Below are 15,222 nucleotides of genomic sequence, written 5' to 3'. Positions count from 1 at the left end.
TTGACTTTACTGGCTCTTTTATGTCAACAGTGTTGAGGTGTAATTTCCCACTACTGGAAATGCACACACACAAACACACTCCTGATCCCTCGGGATTTGGCTCCTGCAGCAGTAGTTACAGTGAGACTGTTTTGGGCCTTTGAAGTCAGGAGTCAGTAAACCTCTGGGAAACTGGCTTCGATCCTTCCCCTGTCTCCACCCCTCTAGTCTGCAACTAAAGAGCAGCTTCCCGAAAAGCCTCATTATAAAAAGTCAAGAGGGGAGCTTCTCGTTATAATGATCTATTCAGAAAGCCAAAGGCCTTTGTGTCAAGTTAAGTCCAGAGATTTCATCTTTTGGGGAAAGACTTGCCCATTTCAAAAGCATCAGTCATTCGTCCGTGTCTTTAAAAAAAAAGCTTCCCATCTTCTCGACTCTCTTTTTCCCTGTGACACACCGCACTGTTTGGGATTAAGACTCTGGGTTTTAGCAGACGAGATATTCTGACTTAAAAGAGTTGAATTGAGGAAGCCCATCATGCTTAAAAAAAACAGAAAAGAAAGGAAAGGGACTTTGGGATTTTGAGAAGGAAAGAAAACCACAATACTCCCAACTCTTTTACCTTTCTTTATAGCTACTCACCTCCCTAGATGTCCATACGCCCCCTCAGAAACAGCCAACAATGCCAGAAACACATCCACGTTGACAAGAGACTAAGAAAGAAAGAAAAAAGGTGGAGTTCGTCATCTTTTCACCTCAAAAGATTCTCTGTTTAGAGAACACGTTCTCTTTTTACTCCTTCTAATTTACAATCTATCATCATCCCTTTTCATCATGACAAAAAAGGCAGGCTTTGCATACCCGGAGACAGGCGAAAACAAAGACAGCGGCCTTTGAATGCAAGCCATTACAACGTGACTTATGAGAAAACCGACTGACAGGGTTTTAACGCGTGATTAATATGCTTTAAGTGCGTATTGCATCCATAGGAGGTGGAGGAAAAGGAAGGCATTCAGAGGGCAACGCTGGCGTCCCGAGGTATACGGCCTACATACAAGTTCTGACGCCCGGGGGTCGAGTTGCCTGCATTCTCCTGATTCAGCCTAAATGATGGATATCTTGGATACCTTCCCTCACTGTCACGTTCTCACATTCTCTCTCTCTCTCTCCGTCTCTCACGTTCTGAACAGACTGCCTTGCCACAGGGTGAATATTAATACTCAAATCCTATCCTCACCTCGTCTGCACCTTTTCTATCCGGGCACGCCAGAATGTTGTGTTTTTAGGACAGAAACAGACAAGACACGTTGGATTTAAACGTGGCTTCACATATATAGATGGTCGATGAATTTATTTTTAAATACATGGATAAGAAGGACAATTTCTTGTTCAAGAAGTATTCCAAAAAAAAAGAAGTAGGGCTGCAACTCGAGATTAAATTCACACCATAGATTTATCGGCCAGTGATTTTTCTCACCCAGCAACAGTGAATAGACTTTTTTTTGGCTGTTCTGTATCCTCAGCGCTCCATGCACAATTGATCGCTCTCAGGCCTACAACACAGGTATCATACACTCTGTTGACGTCACAGCATCAAAGATACACACACTGAATATAAACCAGTCTGTTACTGCAGTTGTTGTTGTTGTTGTTCACTTGTCTGTAGTCGAACTGTATTACTGTGAACCAGCCTGGACGTCATTGTGTTGATATGCATGCGAGCAGGATGCAAGTCTGTGGTGCACGGATTTGACTTCTCTGTGTGTGATTTTACATACAAAGCATATGAAGACTTAGTCATGAAAATACAGATAAATGCTTTGTGTTTTGTCACTTTTATAAAACGTGTTTTTCAACAGGAAGAATATCAGGTGATAACAGAGCCTCATTTCCCTGATCAGCCACACTGACCATTGTTTTAAGGATTTCACCTACTCCCCAATGTCTTACTGAAGATTTTGCACTTGCATTCAGCCATTTCAGCTACACTGGTTTTTATCTAGATCACAAATACTTGTGTGATATTATAGTAATATCTCTAGAAACACTTAAAGTGAAAGTAAATTACTAAGAGGAAAATTCACAAGGAAGCTGCAGAGATCATTTTGATACAAACCTAAATTCTTTAAATTTCTTTTAATTTAACACCTTGCACATTTTGCACATTGCAAAACATGAAACTTAAAATTTTAGCTGATTGTGTGACTGGGTATCAGTAGGACATCCCTCAAACAATACTGTTAATTTAATATGTACTCTATAAAGCAAATTAATATTAACTGCAAGACAAATCTAAAGTGTCACAGAATGATCAATAGGTTATGAAAATATCCATTTTTGAACCTGGGTTACACTGCTGTTTGTGATCAATTCCTTTGTTAAACAGTCATTTGTTTTTTTTTATCACGTTACAAACTGACCGTACAAAAGGAAGAGTAAAGTAGAAGAATCAATGAAATAAAGAACTGATCAAAATAATCCCCGTGCCACTGAAATGATGACATGAGAAGATGGAGAGAAGACAGAGGAGGAAAAGGCTCAAGTTTCTTAGAAGAGTGTTTCTTGGCTCCGATCCACAGCTCTGAACATCACCTTCTGTGTGTTTGGGCGCATTCAAATTGTGCATGTGCGTACTTGTACATACTGCATCTGAACTTCAGGGCATGTGAACACAAACATGAAACAATGTGAGGCGTGAGCTGGAGTGTGTGAGTTTTCAACATGAAAAACACAAAAGCTATTTTTAAGTTTCCTAAAAGTCGACATTATGATGAGTTCTCACATTTTAAAAGGTTTTCATACATCAATAATGAAATGTGAGAAGCTGTGAGCACAAGCAGGAACTATATTTCTGTTGGCCCTGAAACTGTGGGAGTGACTTTATCAACAACAACAACACAATCCCAGCCGTCCCTGAGGACCTGAATGCTAAAAGCTACTCCGGTTCCCATGAGCGCTCTACCCACGCAGCCTGTCACTGGATTGTGTTGGTTTCTATTGTGAAACTCTATACAATGTTGCTACAAATAAACCAGTAAATCACTGCTTAATCACAACGTTACCATGATAAAATTACAGTGTAATTACACACACAGGCCACATCAGTGTAGTCAACATGCAGTTCGATGTTTCTAAGATGACAACTTTAAAACTCAGCCTTTAATCAGGATGCAATCAACAAGCACAGACTGGGAAAGCAGGAGCATGAGATTGTATTATCGTCCTAATTGTATTTAATTTTACTTCGTAGTATGTTGTCATTCTATTTTCACTGGGACTTCTACACATACTTTTGCAATCTATTTTTACCGAATACTCATACTCATGCATTGAGCTGTATAAAATCTTAAGATTAGGATCGTTTTCTTCTGTCTAAATAAAATATGTCCAGTTGCGTGTGGAAGGGGATTCATAGTTCGAAACTGTCCTCCAGCAAAACACGACCCCACAGGTCTGTTATGCAAGCAGCTTACAACCAACAGTTACAAATTTAAAGTCAAACAATCTCTCGAGGTCAAATAAATAACGAAAATCTAGTGCCCTGGAGAAGCAATGCACTTCAAAAGATGTCTATTTCATGCGAGTCTTATATATCCTCATATTTATGGTTTCCATGATGACTAGGTTGCATAAGTTTAAGGAAGTAGTAACTTCAACACACAGCACACTTTCAGTCATCATTTCAACCCAAGCTACTACCTTTCTCTGACCTAAACCAAGATTTGTTTGTGACTAAACTTAACCAGGGCTGCTAATTTAGGAAACACTTCTGTGGGTTGTATGTGAGGGTGGGAACAAATGACCTATATGACAGTATTATGTTGGAAGGCTTGCTGCAAAGTTCACAGGGAGGAATAACAGGAAATTATAAATCACCTTGCATACACTACAACCAATGTTTTTATTATCCTTATTGTCCATAATGGATGGGAGAACACACTTTTTCGATGTTAAAAGCATCAAAGTAATTGAGATAAATTTAGTTTCTATCTTAACATGTCTGTGAAAAATTGTGAGCTACATTCACAGCAAACAGTCGAATCACTTAAAGGTGGTCGAAATATTCTAAATTATCGTGAAAAGAGCTCTTGCATTGGATTGGTTTTCAATATTTGCAGATATCCTGATTGATTGATAACAAGAAAGAAATACTTGGTTCAGTGCATCCTTACACTGGATTTATTACGGCAGTAAGCGTTATGTTCCTTGAAAGTTTGGAGCAAAAATAGTTCCAAATTTGAAATCTAAGTGGTGTCAGTAATCTTGACAAAAATAAAAGTTTGACTTAAAGGAGAAGTTCACATTTTAACAAGCCAATCTTAAAATAATAGGCCTACTCATATCCATTACTGTTTCTTCAGTGTAAGTGATGGGGAAAGAATCTGTAGCACTTCTTGTATGCAAAGACATTTTCTAAAAGTTCAGTTGAAACAAACAAAAGCCTTCAGCAATGTGTATCTTCCAAGTTGCAGTCTCGATAGTGCAAAATTCTCTCTTTGTGTTAATATCCGTCCCCCATGACTCGGCAAGCAAACACTGTCTGTAAGCGGAGGGAATTTTCAAAGCTCTCTATTTCTCATTACAGCTGTTCTGGATAGATTACATGCTGTGCTAGCTGTTAATTGTACAGAGTGTGACACTGGCTGATAACAGATGAAAGAAAGATCAGCCTGAAATTGGCTTCAGTATCGTGCAAAAAAAAAAGAACAAAGCCTGGACAGCTACAAAGAAATCAAAAATGAAAGAAAGATGGAAAGAAAAGAGAAAAGACAGGCCCGGTAGATTCGGCGCGCAGGTGATACAGTCGCAGCTGCAGCCGTACAACAAGCTGTCTTTGATTCACTGCAGTTCAAACACATAGCAGGAGAATCACCTCACTGATGAAAGAACGCCAACGATATCAAACTACCACATCTTAGCTCTGGCAGGCATGGGGCACCGACACACACACACAATATACAAAAGGGGGGGAAAAAGAGAAATCTCCAGATGAGCAGTGAGAGCATGAAGGTATTTATACCAATGTTATAACGGTGAGGATGGAGGTGCAGCAGGTCTTAAAACCCTGACTGTACAAGGACAAATATCGTACACACACAAACACAAGTCCTCTCATTCAGTTTGGATCAAAGACACTGACTCTCATGTCTCTGGTGTTTCTCCCCCTGAGGGGCTTGTAGCTGGACAGATGAGAAGTCAGAGGAAGAAGATATGGAGGGGGAAAAAAGAGGAAGAAAGTGCTGTCGGGTTGTCTGAACAGATCAGAAGAAACATGGAGATACGGAAGACAGAAAGAAAGAGAGAAAGAAAGAGAGAAAGAAGAGAAAGAAGAGAAAGACTGAAACTGTTGCTCATGCAAAACAAGTCAAAAACAGTACTGGCTTCCAGAAGAACAAAATAATTGGCAAGATTGGCAACGAGAAGCTGTTTCCAACCAACTGTCAAGAGAGTTTCGAGTAAAGGCTCAAAATGTCACAAACAAAATGCTAAAATGCCTCATTTCCAACAGCTGGACTTAAGTGAATAAACAGACTTCCTGAATGTAAAAAATAAAAAATTGACAAGGAAAATGGAAAGAAACAAGCTGCAATTGTCTTCTACTGACAGCAAAAATGTGTCATCCTTTCAGCCGAAATAAGATTAAGAATCAAAGAAATCCCAATCCCTGCAGCCAGAAAGGCCTGCATCTTACACATGCAAACAGCAACAGGTGGGACATTTCTCAGAGGTTTTATTAGGGGTCTGACAGACAACATTTCAAGATATTTCTGAATTTGTGTCCAATGAAACCTAACCACGCGACCAATCATGCCAAACCCATATAATTCGTAAATTAAATCTACTTTAAGTCGGAAAAAATGTTTTGCATGATTGGGAAGGATTTTATCTAAATTGCAGCCTTGCTTTCTCTCAGCAGAGACGGGGAAATGTCTGATGTCTCTCCAACACATTAGAAGAGGAGAAAGAAAAAACGAAATCCATGTTTGACGATTTCTTGGGTCTCAGCTCTCAGCAAGACTCGACTGTAACTACCAGTTGAAGTTACCTCTCATCTGTCTGGTGTCTGTGCATGTCTGTCGCTCAGTGGGAATCCAGCACTATCTGTAACCATGGAAACCACAAGGATGTAGCGCTGACAATCATAGGAAGTGATGGCAAACTATACAGATGCCACAAACGCTCGCTCACACACACACACACACTCACACACACACACACACACACACAAAGCTAGTGGTCAGACTGGCAGGCAGGCGGGAAGCTTGAGTGTGCTGGGATCTGACCAGTTCACCGTATACTGGCTGCCAACAATCCACCGCACACGCGCACAAAAACACACACCACTGCTTTGTCCAACCACAGCCTCGTGTGTGTGTGTGTGTGTGTGTGTGTGTGTGTGTGTGTGTGTGTGTATACACACTCTGCTTACGTGTGCCCTTGCACATGTGACCTTGATTTCGTGTGTGCACTACCATCCTTATATTCAGTGTGTTTCAGAGTGAGCTATTGTGTAACAATGTCCTCTAAGTGTGTATGTATGGGAGTGGGGAGTTAGAGACGCAGCATAAACAATGTAGGGACTCCCTTGGCTTGTGTTTACTGACCGAGATAAAGGCTGTCATTGCTCTCTCACCACCAACCTACTTCCGCCTCCGCCCGACCAGAAAGAGGGAGAGATGCACTTAAGCCTTGGCAATGTCAGGCCGATCTTATCTTGCCAATAAACCTTCTTGAATGGATTTAGATTAAACCTACCGGGAAAAAAACAAGAAAGGGCACACTGGTACAACTGGGTCATTCCTCCTCTTCTGAAAGAAAATTCTGCCCTCCTCCTAGTCCTGTTCTTCCTCTTCTTCTTCTCCTCCTCCTCCTCCTCCCAACTCGCATGTTAACGTACTTAGAGCTCAGCAAAACCTTTACTCTGCCCCGAAATGCAGGCTGGCATAACAAACAGGAGCAAAGCCTGAAATAGCCCCCCACCCCAACCCCGATTTCCCATGCTGCACTGGAGGTATTTCTGTGGTGAAGTGAATTCCCAAAAGCAGATCAAATAATTTACCCACATTTCTGTCTTTCTACTTCCCTCTCCCTGTGAGTTTTGCTGGATTACTGTCAATCTTTCTCTGCTGCCTTCCCTTCATGTCTCCCTCCACTCCTTCGCCATGTCTCCATCTTTTCTCTCGTCTTTCTCCATCTGTGGTAAACACCGAGACACAAGGTCTGCCCACACCGACCAATAAAACGCAGCCCTTTGCCTCCGTCACTTAATCAGCCGGTCTGTTATCCAGCTCAGTTATGTTGCGGGCCGGGACATCACATGGGCAAAAGCACAGAATGTCTGCTTATGATGTCACAGCTTTGGATTTGCCTCATGACCTTTCTCTAAAGTCGTCTTCCCCTTTGCTTGCCGTCTTTCTAATCTAGTGCTTCTGTTTTCGAGTCGTTTTGCCCGAAGGTGGTTGCGCTTGCACACATTTACACCTTGGAAGAGCTGCAACCACAGTCTTCACTCTATAACCTCAGAAATGCTAGTAAACACATGTTAACGCAGCGCAGGCTTCGTCTGATTCCACTGTGAGAGCACGCTACGGAGGAGAGAGGTAATGAAAAGAGCAGGAGGAGTAAAATGGGCATAAAAAAGCAGCAATAAAATATTTTTAGCATCAGACCCATTCATGTCTGGAACTGGGGCCAGAAAGAACCAGACCGCCATGACTATGAATGGTGCTGTTCGTTCTTTCTTTCTCTTTTCCTTTCTCTCCTGGCCAGTGCGCTGCCACTGGAGGAATGCGTGCTTCAGATTCAGATGTGTGTATGTGTGAGAGTGTGTAGGGTCTGGACAAAGAGGGCCAGTGTGGACAACAGGACACAATCAACCACTCAATGGATAGCTATTAACTCATCGCACACAAAAACACACACACACAAATTCCAGAGTCCACGGACGAGAAGCAGTGACATTCAGAACCAACCGGCCAATCAGCACGCTTTACTGCCGCCACAATAGAGCCAGTCAAAGAGGAGCAGAGGGATGATGGGAGATCTGTGAATCAAAGTGTCCGGATCTTCATCCCTGTCTCACTAATCTTCGCCCTCTCTGCCTGGTCTTCCTCCTCCTTTTATTTTCTTCCTACTTACTTTTTCCCAGGGTGGATCTCACAGTGGCTAAAGGTGGTTAGGAGAGGCCACATGGGCACAGTCCACTTCCCACTCACTCATGTATGAATCACCCCATTGTTGACTGGGTTCTATTCCTAACGCTGCTGCATTCGGTTTTATGACTTCTCTGCAGTGTTTGGGCTTTATTTTGACAACCACACGCAATTTATTGTCGTTGTTTACATTTTTAGGCTGTGTCAGAATGGGCACAAGCTACTTCACACTTGAACTAGATAACATGAATATTATTGCTTATGACCTCAGATTATCTCTCCAATTCACGTCACAGAGGTATACTAAATGATAAGTTAAATATTATTAAAAAATCTGTTCCAAGTGTCATATCTTAAGGATTTTCTACAGATAATCTTGTTTTCTTGTTTTGCTTTGACTGTCGTTCAATTATACGACCAAATTAGGCAATTCTAAATATTAGATTTGCACCATATTCAAATCTAATATGTAAAATATCCTTCTTAGATTTAACCCTTACCTACCAAAGATTCATCTCTTTATTGTCTCATCACCACCAAACATTAGGTTAGCAGTAGAAACATGGTGTGCACCGTGGAAGAGGACCTGCTTCCAATACATGAAGAGCTCATTCTAAGGTAACAAAAACACAACAACAATGAATTCCAGGTGATTATACACTAATGTAAATCATATTCCATTTCTGCCCATAGAGTCCCCCTAAACCCTACACACTGAATCTTTAAATAATTGTTGATGATGTCAATATCAAAGAAACAGTATGATAACTGAAGCAGCTTTGTCAAAACTCCAAAACTTTCTTTCTTCATTTCTCAGTCGCTCTCAAAATTCAAAATTCAGACAAATCACTAAAAGATCACAGACAGACAGTCTCCTGAAAACAAACTCGGTTCAAGATGGCTACCTCGCTTGATGGTTGATTGACTCTCATATTTTTCTCTGTGGTAAAATGGGATTTGTGATATGAAAGTTAACGTTTATAAAAATTCATTAGAAAAGCTAAACTAACTTTTTTGGCTCAACATGTGCACCTGATGCCAAAAAGGCTGATAACCAAGCAGAGTACATAATCTCAGATTATTGAGATACAACTCCAAGTGTGCCACCCCGCCATCGCCCCCTCCCCCTCAAACACACACTTCTCACTAACACACTCACACTTTCCCTGTCACGTCTTCATTTTTAGCAGCCGACAGTGTGACATGGAATACGAGACGACCACCCACATACACACACACACACATATGCTGCTGGGAAATGTGAATGACTGTGTCGCTAAAAGGGCCACGAAGACGCTCGATACAATAATGCCCTGTGCTGAAGTGATGAGTAACTCACAGCTTTTGATGTGTCTGTGTCTGTGTGTGTGTGTGTGTGTGTGTGTGTGCTTGTCTGTGTTGCACAACCAAGGGCAGGCGAGCACATGTGGGTGCAGAGAGCTACATAAATCACACTCTGAATCAATTAGAAAGCATAAATGTGAGAAGTCCAACAGCAGTCGGTGGCCTGGTAAACAGTTTCGTGTTGGCCTGATTACGGACACACCACACCCATAGACCAACACACACACAGACACACATCCAGACATACAGTCAGACAGGAGCACACACAGACTTAGGGTGTGGGTGTTATGCAACTCATAATTTTGCATGAAAAGTAACCCAAAAATTAAACTTAATTCATTTTTTGTATGCCACTGGAATCGCTCTTTTCTTTATGTGCTTCACTCTCTGCCTACACACACGTGCACACAAAAGTCTTGTTGACAGACAGTAGCTGTGAGACGGAGAGTTAAACACTGTATCAGGGAGTTGTCCTGACTCAAACGAAGAGGTGTGTGTGTGCGTGTGCGTGTGTGCGTGTGTGCGTGCGTGCGTGCGTGTCCTTGCAGTTCAAACAGTTTCCACCTCTTACTTTGCTCTGACGTCACTCGGTTTTATTGACTACACTAGTATCTTGCACGTCTGTGCTGGTGTAGCTTTCACAGATTCACAAAACATCTAGTCCATCTATTGAATGTTTATAACTGGGTGTTTTTCTTGCATTTCTACTCGAATTGCAAAAAAAAGAAAGTGCACCCTCCACTGCCGAGCTGGAGCTCTCATTAAAAAGGTGCAATCTGTACATTTTTCTTATAATGTCCAACAGCACCTGTCCTCTCAAATCCCAGTTAATGTTTTGTAACACATTTTAAAGTGCTACTCCAGCAATATTCCTTTCACAAAGTTGGGAAACTTTTAAGTGAGAGATTTAAAAAGAAATGGTCAAAATAAATGCAGCACAGTCTGAGAGAGTCTGACTTTTAGTCCTAAATATGCTTCAACCTCCAAAAATGCTGAATTCACTGGATACTACTATCCAAAACACAAGTTACAAGGTGCTTCACCGTGGCTGCCATAGTGGTTATTCCCACACTGCCACTCAGCATCTTCATTTACACCTGTCTAATCGTCTGTCTGTCATGAATTTGTAGTCTCGAAGTCTCCATCCATTCAGTTATGAAATCATCAGAGTTATTTTCTCAGCCATCTAAAAACTCCCTGCAGAGCTACAGATGAAAGTAGTCACACAAAAGTAGCAGAAATAAACCTAATGACAACGAAACTGAATGTCAGCGAGTGACATTTTAATTTTGATGGAGTTGTGATTAAACTCCCTCCGTATGCATCGTTAACATTTGCAAAAATAGAGAGGAAGATTTGGAAATAGGGTGTGATACATTTCAGGATTTGATGAAACTACAGAGTGCACTTTTAATATACTTTTACTGAATTAAAAACCTGCTCTTACCCGTGTCAGTGTACTCCAGGAGTTAACAATCTTAGAATTTGTACAACATTCGACACCCTCCATCCGTGGACCCTGAGCGTGGAGAAGAAAAAGTTCCCCAAACAAACTTTCTAACGGGAAAAAAAAAACTAAAAAAGAAACCACTGGAAGAGTAAGAGCAGAATTCCTCCTTCCAGCACAGACAGACATGCAACTTAAGAATTTATTCAACTCCTCTGGTTTTTGGATTTTCAGATAAATGGAACATTGTAAATAAACAAACGTATATCCTCTGTTAAATGCAGCCTGACTTTGCAATCAAGCGTCATGAACCTGAACATTTTATTGCCTTTGTCAAATTGCAACGGACGATCTAAAACTAATCTGTTATTTGTTACTTGTTTCTTGGCAAATGTTGCATATGATGCCTAAAACAGCCTTGAATAGACCTGACATGAACGAGAATGAAACAGGACGTTGCGATTCTGCAGCTGGTGATTCAGCCCACTGATCCATCCTACATCTGTCTGCACTAAACCACCACAACCACAGTCATTACTCCATTACATCAGGACACTCCCAATGTGTTCCAATGGGATATTGTTGCTAGGCACTCACTGTCCTTCTACACCTATGTGAGAAATGGATGTAACCCAACTTAATATCACACATGAATGCACACCCATAGACACACACACTGACAAAGATACACACACACACACACACACACACACACACACACACACACACACTGACAGAGCTTGGGAACAACAAGCACCTGTGAAAAGACACACATCTGTAAGGGACTGCGAAAAACCACGGCTCAATTTCAAAACGGACGCAAATTCAGTTGCCCATCCGCCCACCAGTCCGCCCACCAACTATCTATCTGAGCAGAACGCAAAAGACCAAATAGATAAGCAGCCAGTTAAAACAAATAAACAGAACCTCCTCTGCAACATGTAGTGAAAGGACACGAAGAAGAAGGGACTAAAAAGTGGAAGGACAGGACTGTCATTATTTAAAATTGATTAAGCTGACGTAAAAGGCCCTTTTTCAAAGGGATCAAGACAAGAAAAGCACCATTTAATGTCATCATCTCAGTATCAAGAAGCACTGAAATAATTTGATATAAGAGGAAACCACAGCTCCAGCTGATCAATGGAGGAGGGAGGATGTAAACGGCCTCTCTCTCTCCTCTCCTGTCCTGTCCTCTCCTCTCCTCTCCTCTCGCTCCTAAATGTGAATTTACTAATTTTCCCCATGTGGGTTGAGGCTCTTGGGTAGGTTTACTCAGAGTAAATGTCAGGCCGCGAACTGACTCAACATCATGTTTCACACTCGTAATGCATTGTCCAGTCCATCCATGACAAAGAGGAAAACATGAATATTCTGTTTGTTTTTCACATTCCCACCAAGAACTGCTTTTTCTCCTGCTCTCCTGTTTTTGCTTTAACACACACACACACACGCACACACACACACACACACACACACACACACACACACACGTCAGTTCAGGCTGAAGAGAAGCCCCAAAATCTACAAAAAATTTGGTCAAATCATAATATTATCAAAATTGCTGTTGATAAATTATTTTTTTAAACAGCAAAGTGTATAATTGTTGCAGCTCCAATTTGTTTCCTTAATATGCAGATCAGGGAAGAAAGAAAGTACAGATTGGTACTCAATGTTGGCAGACACCCCGAGTTTAGAAAGCACAAATAGCAAAGGGGAAGCCAGATTGGTGCATCACTGTAATTCACAATGGTATAAAAGAAGCCAAATTTAAGAAGCCAAAGTTAATCGAAAAATCTATTATTTGTTCCATAGTTTCAGTTCAAAGTCTGTCACTGATGGTGATTGTGGTAGTGGTGGTGGTGGTGTGAGTGTGTGCACGTCGGTTAAGACGGGTCTGTGTTTGGTGATGCAGCACACACACATACATACATACATACATACATACATACATACTTCCACATTCCCCTCAGTTCATGCAGAGCGGTCTTTGTGGCCTTCCAAGAGTCAGTGTGTCCAGCCAGGCTCGAGTTACAGTAGACAAGATCCTCTCATTCCTTCTCTCTCTACATCTCACACACACACAGAACAGCAACAAGAAAGCATTGGTTTGTTGTTAGCCTGACTCGTTCCTGTCACTCCCCACTGTCCAGAAGAAGAAGGAGGAAAAAAATATCACAACAAAAAGTGATGTGCAGTGATTTATTGACTCCAATATTGAAGCTACTCAGCTTAAAGGTTGAATCAGCAATTTGAAAAACACCTGTTATGCTCCAAAAAGCCAGCTCCAAAACCGGATACTACAAAGAAGAGGAAAAATGGACCTGCACATACAGATGCAGACTTAACTGGACTGAATGAGACTGAAATTAAACCGACACAGAGAGCATATCGGTGTCCGCATCAAGGAGAAAACCGCACGCTCTAACTTGAGAGCACAGCGTCACAGATGATAAAGTCCATCTATTTGTGGAGCTTTGAAATAAAGCGAATTTCAAAAGTAATAAGCTGCAGCAGCCAGTTTGAAATCAAAGCACATCATGGTTCATCATTAAAAGAAAAGACATTAAACTGACTGAAGATGTCTCTGAGTGTGTGTGCATCTATTCTAGGAGAATTCCAGAGGGGAGACCCAGTGACTGACCCCCACCTCACAGGATCTGACAGGATATCACCACCAGGGCACATACACACAAACAAACACATTATGGGAGTGCTGAAGGACGTAAGCGCACATGCACAAGAGACACACAGGAGTGATAAATTGCGAGCGCCACACGTGTAGATACATCTTACGTGAAATCTTCTCCTGTATTTTTTTCGGTTTATACATTTGATTGCATTTCTGTGCTCCGGTGTTGCAAGCGTGCCATGAAAATGTACTTTCCAGACTTATTTGACGCATTTGCTGCAGTGCTCTAAAGCCCAACATCGGGCTCTTAAGACACCCTAACAGGATACTGCCACATGAACCAAACATGTACTGCAAAAAAAAAAACATAACTTAATTCCTTTTATTAGTCTATAATACTCTCCAAACATTAAGTTTAGTGGGGAAAACAGGTTTTTTTTTTATTATTATTACCCAAACAGTTTTGCAACTTACAAGGGTCAGTATTTTATATTCAGTCAAAAAGAACTTCGAAAATTGCACCAATCTAGGAGCTGGGTTCACTTGCACGAACAAAAAAAAAAATCAAGTTACCTGACTGCCTCGGGAGCTTTCTTCAAAGCTTTCGCTCACATGGAGCTCCGGCTACTTTCTGCAGCGGGCGGTTTTCAGGTCGTCCCCTTCTTTAAATGATCCGCTTCCAATCTGCCATCTCCAAAACTTACTTTTTCACACAACAGGAGGATTCTCTCTCTCTCTTCCCCCCCCCCCCCCCCCCCTCCCTCCCCTCCCCCTAATGTGAAAAGGGCAATGCGCGCGCATACGCACGCGCCATTTACGCGCGCGCAAACACAAAATACTTCGATAAACACGCCCCGGTTATCGAAGACACCGCAGCTGACGGGTGGAGGCGAAATATCCCTGCCAATGCACGAGACAGCGGAGGAGACGCTAATCACACGGCGAAGTTTCTACACAGAGACCAGGAAGAAAAGAAGAAAAAAAAAAAAAAACACGTTTTGACACCATCGCTTACCTTCTTCTATCTCTCTCTTCCCCCCCCCCGCCCCCCCCGTTGCACTCCTCCTTCAGCCGTCTCCAAAACTCTGTCACGACGAGCCTCGACGCAGAACTGCGAAATCAAACAGTCGCTTTTCTGTAACCGGGGAACAAGCAAAGAGGCTCTGCTTAAACGCGCAGCGGCTCCGCCGTGTGTGTGGAGGAGAATGTGTGTGTGTGTATGTGTGTGTGCGTGCGTGTGTGTGTGTGTGTGTGTGTGACAGCTCACGGAGAGAATGAACAGGGAGAGGAGAACCGGGGAACTTGGGGGGGAGTTCCCGTTAACTGACCGACGGACGGGGCGGGGGCTCCGGGAGAGTGACAGGCTGGCCGGTTTTTAACCATCACAGCTCATTTCTGTAGTATATCCCGGGAACAGAGCTGCGAAATGACACATGCATTTACGCGTACGTGTTGTATTTACGCTGCAGGGCATATTAATGCATGTATTTATGAGGTCCTTTACGCAGATTTTTTTTTTTTTTTTTTTTTAAATTTGTCCAACTTTGTACTTGTCGTCTATGTAATGGTGCAAATGTGTAAAAGTATTTCAAGACAACAAATGTGTTTGTTTTCTTCAATTAGCTGTTGATACCGAATTTAACGTACTAAGATAAAGATCAATTAAAATA

General features: G+C 41.9%; 1 protein-coding gene across 5 annotated transcripts in view; it reads right to left on the bottom strand.

The window, feature by feature from the left end:
• Nucleotides 1-14,584, bottom strand: part of ppp2r3a (protein phosphatase 2, regulatory subunit B'', alpha) — a 56,887-nt gene extending 42,303 nt beyond the window's left edge. For 2 of the 5 annotated variants that reach the window (XM_069152659.1, XM_069152663.1), the window contains exons 1-2: nt 14,126-14,279; nt 622-692 (exon numbers count right to left, since the gene is read on the bottom strand). The gene's annotated coding sequence lies outside the window, so the exon portion shown is untranslated. Of the gene's footprint in view, nt 1-621; nt 693-6,735; nt 6,905-14,125; nt 14,280-14,567 lie in introns of those variants that run through there. The other 3 variants (XM_069152660.1, XM_069152661.1, XM_069152662.1) reach the window with 3 other exon arrangements.
• Nucleotides 14,585-15,222: the final 638 nt, after the last annotated feature.

Source organism: Embiotoca jacksoni, unplaced genomic scaffold, assembly GCF_022577435.1.
Source record: "Embiotoca jacksoni isolate LCO1_2020_lvr unplaced genomic scaffold, fEmbJac1.0.p SCAF_18, whole genome shotgun sequence".
Classification (NCBI taxonomy): Eukaryota; Metazoa; Chordata; class Actinopteri; family Embiotocidae; genus Embiotoca; species Embiotoca jacksoni.
This window is presented reverse-complemented; position numbering and strand designations above follow the sequence as displayed.